Source organism: Carica papaya, chromosome 5, assembly GCF_054855325.1.
Source record: "Carica papaya isolate Zhongbai chromosome 5, ASM5485532v1, whole genome shotgun sequence".
Taxonomy (NCBI): domain Eukaryota; kingdom Viridiplantae; phylum Streptophyta; class Magnoliopsida; order Brassicales; family Caricaceae; genus Carica; species Carica papaya.
In genome coordinates this window covers 26,142,507-26,155,721 of record NC_142313.1, presented here as the reverse complement: position 1 = coordinate 26,155,721, position 13,215 = coordinate 26,142,507, and positions in this window count along the sequence as shown.

Here is a 13,215-nt window from a genome sequence, read left to right as displayed (position 1 = left end):
GGGTGCTTGGGCTAGAGTAGCACTAGGATGGGTGACCTCATGCGAAGTCCTTATATTTCACCTATTTTCTTAGGAAGTCCTCGTGTTGCACCCATTTTTTTACAGATGATTCTTTCGACGTTACGCGCGACTTGAATTATGGTCCTCAAGTTTATTCGCAAATGTGAGTCACGGCACCATAGCATTTTACTTGATATTAGAACGAGCACGGGAGGTGCAGTGCGCACGCACAAGAAGGAAAAGTAAAGTAAGGAAAATGAGACAGATGGAATAGCTTTGAATATCTTTTGCTAACTATTTTTTAATTTTGTAATTTTTATCTTTAGAATACCAATTTAATAATAACAATTAACCAAGTCTACTCTCTCCATATTTAAATAAGCATATTTATATTTGTAAAATATGTACATATAAAGTATATTTAAAAGAAGTGAGGTATCCATAAATTTATTTTTTTATTCATCATAATCTTTTTATTTAAGAAAATTTTACTAAAATTTCTAAATGAAATGAAGAATATGATTTAGTAGAAACTAGTGATATGATATTGGCTTTCTTTTAAATATATGCAAATATTATTTCGTGAAAAAATAATGGTTTATCAAAGAATTGGATGTTTTTCCTAATACTCAAAATTCTTGGGTAAGATATCACATAAATATAATAAAATTGCATCTCAAACAAAGATGGATTCTTTATTTATTTCAAGATTTCAAAAAATAAAATTACTTTCTAAATAGCCGTAGATTCTTCATTTAAGTTCAAATATTTTATAAGTTATAGTATAAAAAAATCTAGATTTTCCACATCCTATATAAAATACTCAATTGTATGTCGTTTATCTTCCCATCGCAATTCAATTGTTCTTTAATTAAACTCAGTCTTCTTAGAAAAAAAGTAAGTTTATTTCCATTCTTTTTAATCTTTAGGCATAAATATAAAATCTAAATGTTCGATGTTAGTATTGTCTACAATCTAAATCTTAGGTAATAGGGTTTAAAGGAGGATGCTTTGGAGAAGATCTGTACCAACAAAATCTTATGGGACCCAAGACCATATTGCACTTGTTCCCACTCGGTAAGGCTTCACTTGTGCCATCAATACCAAAATCCTTTTCCATTAATCTTATTGTAGATGTGTTTTTCTTTGATGGTTTTCTTTATGATGATTACTAGCTATATGGATAAAATTAAAATTATTACTGCAGCTGAATGGCTTCAATTTCCTTCACACATCTCACTAGAAACTTCACTAGAAAATTGAATTTGATCTTGCAAGATATCAGGTTACAAGTTTGAGGAGCATGAAATTGTGCATTTATTTTTTTTAACGAACAATGATAAATGAATCCGATATGCTTAGTTTAAGCATATTAGATTGAATTACTAATGAGATATACTATTACAATATTAGTCGTCCAATCTAAATAAAGACTTTTTTAAAGAGTGATAAGATATTGTATAACATAGATAGTTTTTAGTGATAGCCTTTGTAGTCACTTCAATAGAACTTTGAGAAAATTTCTTCTGCTTGTTTTACCATTTATATAGGATATACTAATTTTTTAGACTAAGAGGATCTTTGACTATGTACCATTCTTTGGTGGTGGCTTACTACCAATCTATTTAATCATTTTATCTTTTATCTCTAAAAAAATTTAGTGATCTCATTTTTGTTGAACCCAAGAATTTTGAGTATTAGAAAAAACATCCAATTCGTTAATAAACCATTATTTTTTAGGAAATAATATCTACATGTATTTAAAAGAAAGCCAATAGCATATTAATAGTTTCTACTAAATCAGATTCTTTACTTCATTTAAGAATTTTAGTAAAATTCTCTTAAATAATAGGATTATGATAAATCAAAAAAATAAATTCAAGGATATCTCACAGTTCTTTTAAATATACTTTATATGTACATATTTTACAAATATAAATATGCGTACTTAAACAAGATGTAGCATTATTGTTAGAGAATTTTTGAGATAAAAAAAGAATATACATATATACACATTTATATATATCCTTTATTGTCCTTCAGTTATTCTATCATTAATTCTAAAGAGTTTTTTTTCTCCTCTCCAAAACCCAAATTCCAAACACAAATTTTCAAGTCTAATGATATAATAAGTTTTATTAGAAGCATCCAATGCATGGCAACCAAAGAACTTGAACAAACAACGACTAGTTAGATAGCCTTGTCGTCCACCACCTCTATGCCTAGAGCCTCTGTAGATGCTGCCACCAGTACTATAGAGATTTATGTACTGTGGTTAAAGAGGGCACGTGCATCCAAATTCCAATTAAAAGTGGTGATCGAGCTTAGGCTCTTGATAGAGAAGGGGGTAATAGGGAAATATATGGGAATTACATTGTAAGGATTAAATAGTGAAGAAAAACTTGGGAATTAGAAGAAAAAGATCCAAAATAATAATAATAATAATAATATTAATAATCAACTTTGTAATTCTATTGTGGGGATCAAACAACCCCATTACCCCATATAAATTCCTCTTTTTATTTTTTTTAAAGGAAAAAGAAACTCTAAAGAGAAAAAGGGCAGCGTTAAGGAGAGGGTGGCGAGAAAGAAAGACCAAAAGAGAGAGTGAGAGAAGAGAATCTAAGCAAAGAGAAGACGGACAACATGATTCAAGGAGGATTAAAAGGAGGAATTCTCGTCGAGAACTATGGGGACGAGAAGGTCCTGAAAATGGACCACTACCGTAGACAAACATTCATTTAGAAGGAAAAGATAAGATAAATTTGAATTTTAAATACTGAATTTAAAATGTGTATTTCAATTCCTTGTTTCGGATGATGAATGCACAATGAGGAGTTGGGAAAGTTAGAGGATGAGGTGAAATATTATAGTAGGATAATGGATCATGCATCATATGATTTCTTTACATACATTTACACAACAATTATTATGAAAAAGGGGAGTTGTGAGTAAATATTGAATGAACAGAGGCTTTAGTAGGTAAGAGTAATGTTAGTTAAATCAAATTTGGTGATCAGTTGAATAGATTTTAGAAATGACCAGATTTGAAGGGGTTGAATTGGGATAACTTAATAGGATAGTCGGGTGAGGAGAGAGCATAAATGAATACTGAGAAGTGGAGAAGGAAGAGAACGAGTAAGTTATGATTTGGAGAAATCGGGGAAAAAGGAAAAAGCAGGCTTGGATCCAACATAGAGACGAAAAAAAACACAAATCTACTATCCTTATACAAAAATTGAGTAGGAGAAAAAGGTAAAACAGAATAAAAAAACCATCATACCCAAATAGAAGAAAACTGATATATTGATTGTATAAGGGTTTAGTGTGAGGAAATATGAGCGGGCATATAAGGGAACTAAGCCTAAGTTAAGGAAATTGAACCTAAATAATTTGTTGGTTGTTTCTAGTGTGTAGGATAACTACGTGTGAGTGTGTGGCTGATTAGTGGCCAGGATATGCTTGATAAATAAATGCACTGTCTATTAGCTGATATTAGCTGTGGTGACACCTAATATACATGTTATATGTGTTAATAAAATTGATGTGAGTGGCCCGGTAAGGGTCGTTTATTTTATATTATTTTATGATTCTGTAATGACATCTGATTGAGTAGAAATATAAGGTTGAAAGGGGATCACCGAAAGGTCAGTAGGTCTAATGTAATATGTTATGGATGATACTCAATACTATTACCTTGTTTGTCAATCTATCTGCAGGTTATAAGCCAACTGAGTATGGGTTTATAGATGAGAAAGAAAAATTAATGTTTGGCTGTGTTGTTGTAAAAGGAATGGGTTAGGTTTGAGAAGGGTGTGAGAGTTCAAAAATACCAAAAGAGCCACATGGCTGCTGAATGTGGGAGCAAACAGGGAAATGGTTAGGAATTTAACTTGCTGTATTGAGAGAATACTGTGTTGATAAAAAATGGAGAAAACTCTTACCTATTTAAGGAGTCGGTATGGGTAGACAAAAGATAAGAAACATAAGGATTAGGTGTTAGGAAGTGCTTAGGTGCATGTGAATTGAGCTGAAAAGAAGATCCTAGTGGTGAAGTTTTGGAAACCTAGCGGAAAGAAAGGCTAACTGCTTTTATGGGTAGGAGAGCGTAGAGAGAGATTCTGTGATGTTCCACAAGCATCACAGAGAAGAGCAGTGGGTTGTTTGAGTGAGAGAGGAGTAAGAATGATTTGGTCAAAAACTAGAGGTATAATAAAAGAGGAGAAAACATTGTTTTAGAGTAGGAGAGTCTTGAGGAGGATTCTGGTCTAGGAATTATACTTATTTCAATACGTCATTTGGAATTCTAAATTTGACTTATTGGGCATGTGTAGGCTCATTACATGTTTATTTACAGATACAGTGAAGTAGTAATTGGAACAAGAATTACCACTAGCCGATCTCAACACTTAGAGAAGGCGGAGGGCTATGAGGGACATTAGCTGGAAAACCCCCTGTTATAGACATACACATCAGCCTTAATCAATATTCATGTAATGAGAATACTCTATTTATGCTCTTGATTGATGTAAAGCAAAAGTATCGTGGAAAGTTGGTTACCTTCTCTATGTATTTTACATTGTTATCGTTATCGGCTTATGTTTTTATATTACACTATACTTTGAGTAGGATGTTAAAGAGTATTTCAAAATAATTTTTAATAATTAGATAATGCTTTTAAGGTTAATTACTAACCAATATTTATATATTGGTATATAAATACATGATTTAACTTAGAGATATTGCATTAAAATAACTAATCACATTATTTTAAAGAACAGTCGACGTTTTTATGTAATGTGACTTTTTACCTTATCTGCGGGTACAAAGTTCTATCATTATCTCAATAAAATTTTCTTTTTTAGTGTTTAAAAAAATAAATGATGTTTAAGTTCTTTAGCGCATGGATTAAAATTAAAAAGTTAATTTTAATAAAGATAGCGACCATAGAATTAATGAAATCAATATTTTTAATTATTATATATATATATATTAAGTAAGATATCACCTAAATATAATAAAATCGCATCGCAAATAGCAATGGATTCTTCATTTAAGTTCAAAATTTTAAAAAATGAAACTACTTTCAAAGTAACCAAAGATTCATCATTTAAGTTCAAAGATTTTATAAGTTATAGTACAATAAAACCTACATTTTTCACGGTCTATATAAAATACTCAACCATATGTCATTTATGTGTCCATTACAATTTAATTGTTCTTCAATTAAGCTTAGTCTTCTTGACTGGTGCAACAAAGAAGTATAGTGAAAAGTTGGTTTTCCAAATTCTACATAACCTCTCAAGTTATTTTTTATATATTAAACTCAATGGTATGCACTTAACCTCCATTCGTTCGAAGAAAGAAAAAAAAATTTCTTTCCATTCTTCTTAATCTTCAAACACAAATATAAAATTTGGATGTTCGATGTTAATATTTTTAATAGTCTAAATCTTAATTCATAAGGTTTAAAGGAGGATGCTTTAGAGAAGATCTGTACCAGCATAATCTTACGGGACCCAAGACCATATTGCACTCCTTCCCGCTCCTTAAGGCTTCACTTGGGCAATTCATACCAACATCTTTTTCCATTGTAGATGTGTTTTTCTTGGATGGCTACATAAGAACTCATATCAGTTGTCCTTTAGTTCTTCTATCATTAATTCTAAAGAGTTTTCATTCTCTTCTCCAAAAATAAAATTTCAAACACAAATTTTCAAGTATAATCATCACCCATCATACAGCAACAAACAGTTTTGATAAGAGCATCCAATGCATGGCCACCATATAACCTGAACAAATGATGACTAGTTAGAGAGCCTTGTCATCCACCACCTCCACACCCAGAGCCTCTACAGATGTTGCTGCTAGCACTGTAAGGATTTATGTACTATGCGATGGAAGATGGCATGTGCATCAAGATTTTAATTGAAAGTGGTGATTAAGCTTGGGCCATTAATAAAAAACATGATCATGCATTCTGAATTTTATCTATAGTTGATGTATACTATGAAAGATTAAACTTCCCATCTACATAATCATCAAGCTAGAGTGATGATTATGGGAGGTTAGGGTTATGTTGGATTTCATGTATAGTCAATATTAAACTTACAAGATCAGTAATAAATTAATTTAATATTACAAAGGGACGTTTGTATGAGTATTCAATCATTTTAAAGGGTCACAAGGTGCTAAATGTTGTGACCATGTAAACTTTTAGTTTACAACTTAAAATATTATCATTATCGACTTATATTTTTTATATTACACTAAGTAGGATATTAAAAGGTATTTTAGAATTTTCATTAACAATTATATCATGATTTCGATAGTAAATTTTAACAAATTTTTATATATTGGTATATAAATATATGATTTAAACTAAAATTTGAATTAAAATAATTAATCACATTATTAGAAAGTATTTGAGATTTTTTAAAAGAAACAAACAAATGTATCACATTAAGTAATAAAAATAAAGCTATCTATGAAAAGAAACAATGAGAACTTAGGTATGAAATAACAAATTTAGCATGTTGATCAACAATTCATACTCTACAAAAAATAAATTAATGATCATATTTTTCATGAAGTCAAGATTTTTGAATATTAGGAAAAATATCCAATTGTTTAATAAACTATAATTTCTCATAATAACAAACCCATTTGAAGACAAAAAAAATCTAGTTGGATATCACAAATTTTTACTAAATTAGAATCTTTATATCTTGTAAGAATTTGGATGAAGTTCTCTTATATAATAGCATTATTGAAAAATCAAAAAAATAAATTCAACTTTACCACACACTTCTTTTATATAAATCATATGTGTACATAAAAACTTAGCTAAATTTTGTTACGTATTTTTTATTCTTAAATTACTAATTTGAAATAAAAAATTATTAAGTTATTGTGATCCTTTAAGTTTTGTTTCTATAATTTTTTGATAAAACTTTTATAACGACCCTGGATATTCAAAAGGAAATAAATTAAAAGTAAAAGACTGAACGTCCTATTCGCAATCCTCTTGTGGATCAGGCTCTAGATCCTAGTCCTCTTGATATGAAATTGTTAATTAAAGAATGAGCTACACTAGGAGCTCTTAATTAAGTAAAATCGTTTATCATAAATAAAACTATTTACCTCCTACTTACTATAGCAAAATTTTCAAAAATAACCTATAGAGATAATAACATAGCACAAATTATAATTTCATATGCAATCAGTTGGAACAACAATTTTCTCTTTTATCAGCCTACTGGTATCCATGGGGGTCCATAGGGATGTCCCCACAACGCGTGAACCATTTCCTTTAATAGTTTCAATTAACGGGCCGTCCCATACCCAGTTCGGTATGAGTGCAAAATTACCAAATCTCGATACCACGTCCACTATGAGAGTGAAACGGGTCGTCCCCATACCCCATCTGGTATGAGCACCAAATTACCAAACCTCAATACCCCATCCGGTATGAGGCAATGTTCATGGTAGGGTTCCCTATGTACCCACTCCGTCCATAATCTCCCAGGATATCCAGTAAGGCTGTTGTTTCATCCATTCACTTAATCAAGCAGTTTTCTGACTTTCTTTAATTTTCAGTTTCTCAATTCAACCATAATCACATGAAGCAAGCAATACATGCATTCAAACTATAAGATCAATCAATCAGATATTATAATGCATTCAAACTGCAAAATAAATCAACAAAATAAACAGTGAATAATTTTTAGTTCTGCCTCCATTAGGGACCCGTAATTAATCATTAATATTTTCTAACTACTCAAGACACCGTATTATTATTAATGAGACTTCAATTCCATAATAGAGAATAAGGTGAGGGATTCTTACTCAAATTGATGCCCGAAGGCTAAACTAGTTGACTGCGCCTACTGGCGGTCCTCGGGTTCCCTGAATTTTTCTTCAGGGATTAAAACACACCTCAAGTACCTAGAAATATCCCAAAAAATCCAAAATTAGTGTTAAGACCCCTTTCTGGCAAATTTTAGAATTCTGACACGGCGGCATCGCCGTGCTTCAGCGATGGCACCACCACCCGCGGCGGCGCTTTGCCTCGGGTCGGCCATTTTTTGGCTTTTTTTGGTTTTTTTTGCCAAATTTGACCGATTTTATATGAATCCCTTCGAGAAAACACATTAAGGGGCCTCGGTTGGCCAAAAAAATTTGAAAAAATAAAACTCACCGACGGCGAGGTTCTCAGGTATAGCGACTCTGTCGGCACCTTTACGGTTGGGTGTTTTACTTTGATCAACCTGTAGAGAAGGAAACGATGATTACAATGGTGGAAGAATTACACAGAACGGGAATCGGGAAGGGCCTCACTAGAGGCTTTTTCGTATTTTTTCGCGACGGTGGTGCCGAGCTTTGCGCGTAACTTTCGGCCAATCCGCCATTCCTTTTGCTCTGATTTAGCCATGGGCGTTTTTAAAATCGAATTTCAAGTAAAGGGAAATTTTTTGACCTCATTTGGCAGTCGAAAGTGGCTCTGGTGGTGGCGATCGGCTTCCTTCTCGCCGGCTGGATCTTCTTCTCCGGTCGGGAGGGGGGTCTGGCAACTACGATTAGGGTTTGGTGTGAAGAAAGTTATTTATATATGTTCTCTTTTAATCTGGGTCGTCTATCGTGTTTAATCTGGACCGTCCGATCGCGATTAAATAGGGATTGAATTTGTGCCATTCATCGCGATTTAAATAGGACCATCTGATCACGTTTAAATAGGAGTGGATCTGGACCGTCCGTGCGCGCAGGAATGAATCTAGACTGTCCTATCGCGAGCACGTAGATCGCCAGCGTGGCCCCCCGCGTGGCACCGCGTCAGCGTCTCTTGCCACGTAGAGCGCTCCGATTCGTCGGGGCTGCTAACTGGGTGTCCTACGCTATGTAATTTTTTTAAATTGCATTTTGACCCTAATTTTCTTATTTTTCTTTCAAAAACACCTCCAGAACTCAATTTTTCACCCATTTTTTTCAAAATTGTTTTCAATTTCACCCTCCAATTAATTTTCTTCATTTTTTCATTAAAATAAAATCCAAAAAAACTAAAAATATATATTTATATATTAATTTTAATTATATTAAAATTAATTAATTAAGGATATTACAACTTCCCCCCCTTAAAAGAAATTTGGTCCTCAAATTTGTCTCTCTCTCTCTCTCACTCAATCAAACAGTCGGGGATATTGGGCTTTGAAGTCTGATTCTAGCTCCCATGTGGCCTCTCCTGGTGTGTGATTCTACCATAAGACCTTAACAAATAGAATTTTTCAGTTGCGGAGTACTCTACTCTTTCGGTCCACAATATTGACCGGTACTTCCTCGTAGGACAGATCCTCCTAGAGCAAAAAGGGCTAGTGGGCCAGGACATGAGAGGGGTCTGGATTGTACTTACATAGTATGGGCACATGGAACACATTATGGACCCTGGATAGTTCTGGAGGCAGTGCTAGTCTGTACATAGCGGTGCTAATTCTGTCTAAGATTTAAAATGGCCCATTGAACCAGGGATTTGGTTTTCCCCTCTTGCCAAACCTAGTGATTCCTTTGAAAGGAGTGACTTTAAGGAACACCTGATCTCCTTTCTCAAATTCTAAATCCCTCCTCCGAGTATCTGTATAACTCTTCTGCCTACTCTGAGCCGTCTGAATGTTCTTCCTAATCTTAACTATTTTGGCTGTAGTTTCCTCTACAAGATCTGGGCCGAACAATTTCTATCACCCACTTCTTCCCAACATATCGGCGATTTGCATGGGCGGCCATACAACACCTTGTACGAAGCCATGCCAATACTTACTTGGTACCTGTTGTTGTAGACAAACTCTATCAGGGGTAGATGGTCATCCCAATGGTCCCAGAAGTCAAGAACACAAGCTTGGAGCATATCTCAAGTGTGTGGATCGTCCTTTCTAACTATCCATCTGTCTGAGGGTGGAATGCAGTACTAAAGGACAGTTGCGTTCCCATGTCTTGCTGAAAGCTAGACCAGAACCCACACTTACTCAACTTTGCGTACAACTTCTTCTCTCTAAGAACCTACAAAACCTGAGTAAGATGGTGAGCATATTCCTCCTTGTTTTTTAAGTAAACCAAGATATCATTAATGAACACAATGATGAACTGATCCAGGAATTGTCTTAAAACTTTGTTCATCAAGTCCATGAAGATGGCTGGAGTGTTGGTTAGTATAAATGGCATGACCACGAACTCATAGTGTCTGTACCTGGTTTGAAAGGGTATTTTGGGAATATCTTCTACCCGCATCTTTACCTGATGGCAACTTGAATGCAGGTCTATCTTGGAGAAGACTTGGGCACCCTGCAACTGATCAAAAAGGTCATCATTCTTGTGGAGGGGGTATTTGTTCTTGATCGTGACCCTGTTTAGACCTCTGTAGTCAATACCTAACCTCAATGTCCCATCTTTCTTTCTTGAAAATGCGACTCCGGGACCCCAGGGGGACACACTATGTCAGATGAATCTACTGTCCTATAATTCATTGATATGTTTCCTCAGTTCCTCCATCTCAACATGACTCATGCGGTAAGGAGCAACCAAAATATGCTGGGTGCCTGGTTGAAGGTCTATGGTGAATTCAACTTCTCTATCCACTAGCAGTTCAGGTAGTTCATCCAGGAACACATCTGAAAAGTTTCAAACTACCGAAATCTCTTGAATACAAATTTCTTTCTTGGGTTTGCCTAGTTAGAGAAAACAGCAGGGTTAAAGTACTTGATAATAAGAAAATTTTCCATGGGGGAACAAATGTTAAAGAATTTTATTACTTTGTAAATGACTCCTCATTAGGAGGGTTGAATACAACCTTCTTGTAAAAATAATCTATGGTGGTGTGATACGCCGCTAGCCAGTTCATTCCTAAAATTACATCAAAGTCTCCCATGTCAATTTCTATTAGATCCACACTTAATTTTCTATCTGCTATATCTATAACACAGGCTCTGTATATAACCTCCCCTAGTAGTGTCCTACTCTCAGGAGTATACACAAATAATACCAAATCAAATTTTTTAGGTAATACATTTAATTTGGATGTAAAAACATGTGAAACAAATGAATGCGAGGCACCAGTATCAATTAAAACGTGTGCAAGATGGTTACAGATAGTGTATGTACCCTATACCACGTCCGAGTTGGCTTCTGCATCCTGCTCAGTGAAGTTGTAAGCTCTGCCCTTGATGGGAGGTCTGGCTTGGTTATGGTTCTTTGGGCACTCCCTTGCATAATGTTGGGCGCTACCACATATGTGACAAGTGTTGTTAAGGCGATAGTAGGGTCGGTCCCCATGATCTTTGCCACAGTGATGACAAGTCCTACCACGTCCCATTGTTAGAATCTGAGGGGGTGCCTGAGTAATCAGCCTAGGTCTCTTGTTCTGTTGAATAGGTGCAGTAGGTGCTGGTCTGCTATATGGAGCTAAGGGCTTGAGGCTCCCTACTGCTGGAGGAAAAATGCGAAAGTTCCTCTCCACTAACTCTGCCTTGGCTAGAACGGTCGAATAAGTACTGAGTTCAAACACATACAACTACTGTCTGATCTCAGGATGGAGACCCCATTCGAACGTTCTTGCCTTCTTGCTTTCATCCATCATGCTCTCGGGGGAATACCTGCCCAACTCTGAGAACTTCTGAGCATATTCTGATACAACATTTTAACCCTGGACCAGATGTGTAAACTCCATTTCCTTCAGATGTCGGAGATGCTCTGGAAGGTACTCTGCATTGGAGGCCATCAAAAATTATTTCTAAGTGACTAGAATGGGCAGGGTGGCCTGCTTGAGTTGCCACCGGCGGCCTGTCTTTCCCACCAGTATGTAGGTGGCACCCTCTGTTAGGGAGTCACCCCAAGAGTCATGAAGGCCTTCTTTGTCTCAGCTAATCAGTACTCGACCTCTTCAAAGGAAGATCTCCCTGCAAAAATAGATGGGTTCAGTCTTTTATACCTATCAATGTAGCGTGGGTCCATCATGGGAGGAACTGGGTCCCATGCAAGAAGGACAAGACTGTGCTGAGGATAGACTTGATGGCCCTGCGATGGTACTGGATGGTACGGTGGGGGCACCGGATTGTACTGTGGTGGTGTGGGGTGATGCAGTTGGGGCACCGAGCCATACTGTGGTGGCACTGGGTGGTACCAAGGAGGCGCAGGGTCATATCAGGGTGGCTCAGGATCCTCTCGCTGCAGGGGTGGCTCAACCTGTGGCAGTGGGAGAGGGTCAGGTAGCTCCCTCCTTTCCTCTTGGGCCTGTTGAGCTGCGATGAGTCTCTCCAACATCTCAAATAACTGATCAACATCCTCTCGAAGCGAACCCTCCCGGGTTGCTCGGTTTAGTGGGGGTTTTCCTCTCCTCATCTAGCTGTACCTGCATTTCACAAGAAAAGGATGAGTGATAATTCATTGTTTTGGGTGTTTCCTAAGGACTTTTTGTAAGGAATGGTTCCAAGGAATCTGGCTCAGATGCCAACTATAACGACCTCAAAAATTTTAAAGGAAATAAATTAAAAGTAAAGGACTGAACGTCCTACTCGCAATCCTCTTGTGGATAGGGCTCTAGATCTTGGTCCTCTTGATCTGAAATGGTTAATGAAAGAATGAGCTACACTAGCCTAGTAAGAATATCACGCTACTCACCGACACATAAATGAAGGTTGGTATAAATCATAAAAATAACTAATGGAGCTCTTAATTAAGCAAAATCATTTATCATAAATAAAACTATTTACCGCCTACTTACCATAACTAGGTTTTCAAAAACAACCTACAGAGACAATAACAATATTATAATTTCATATGCAATCGGTTGGAACAATAATTTTTTCTTCTATCAGCCTACTAGTATCCATGGGGGTCCATAGGGATGTCCCCACAACGTGTGAACCCTTTCCTTTAACATTTCTAATTAACGAGTCGTCCCCATATCCCGTATGGTATGAACACCAAATTACTAAATCTCGATACCTCGTCCGGTATGAGGGTGAAATGAGCCGTCCACAATACCACATCCGATATGTGCACCAAATTACCAAACCTCGATACCCCGTCCAGTATGAGGCAACATTCACGGTAGGGTTCCCTATGTACCCGATCCGTCAACCATATCCCAGGATATCCAATAAGGCTGCTGTTTCATCTATTCACTTAATCAAACAGTTTCCCAACTTCCTTTAATTTCCAGTTTCTCAATTC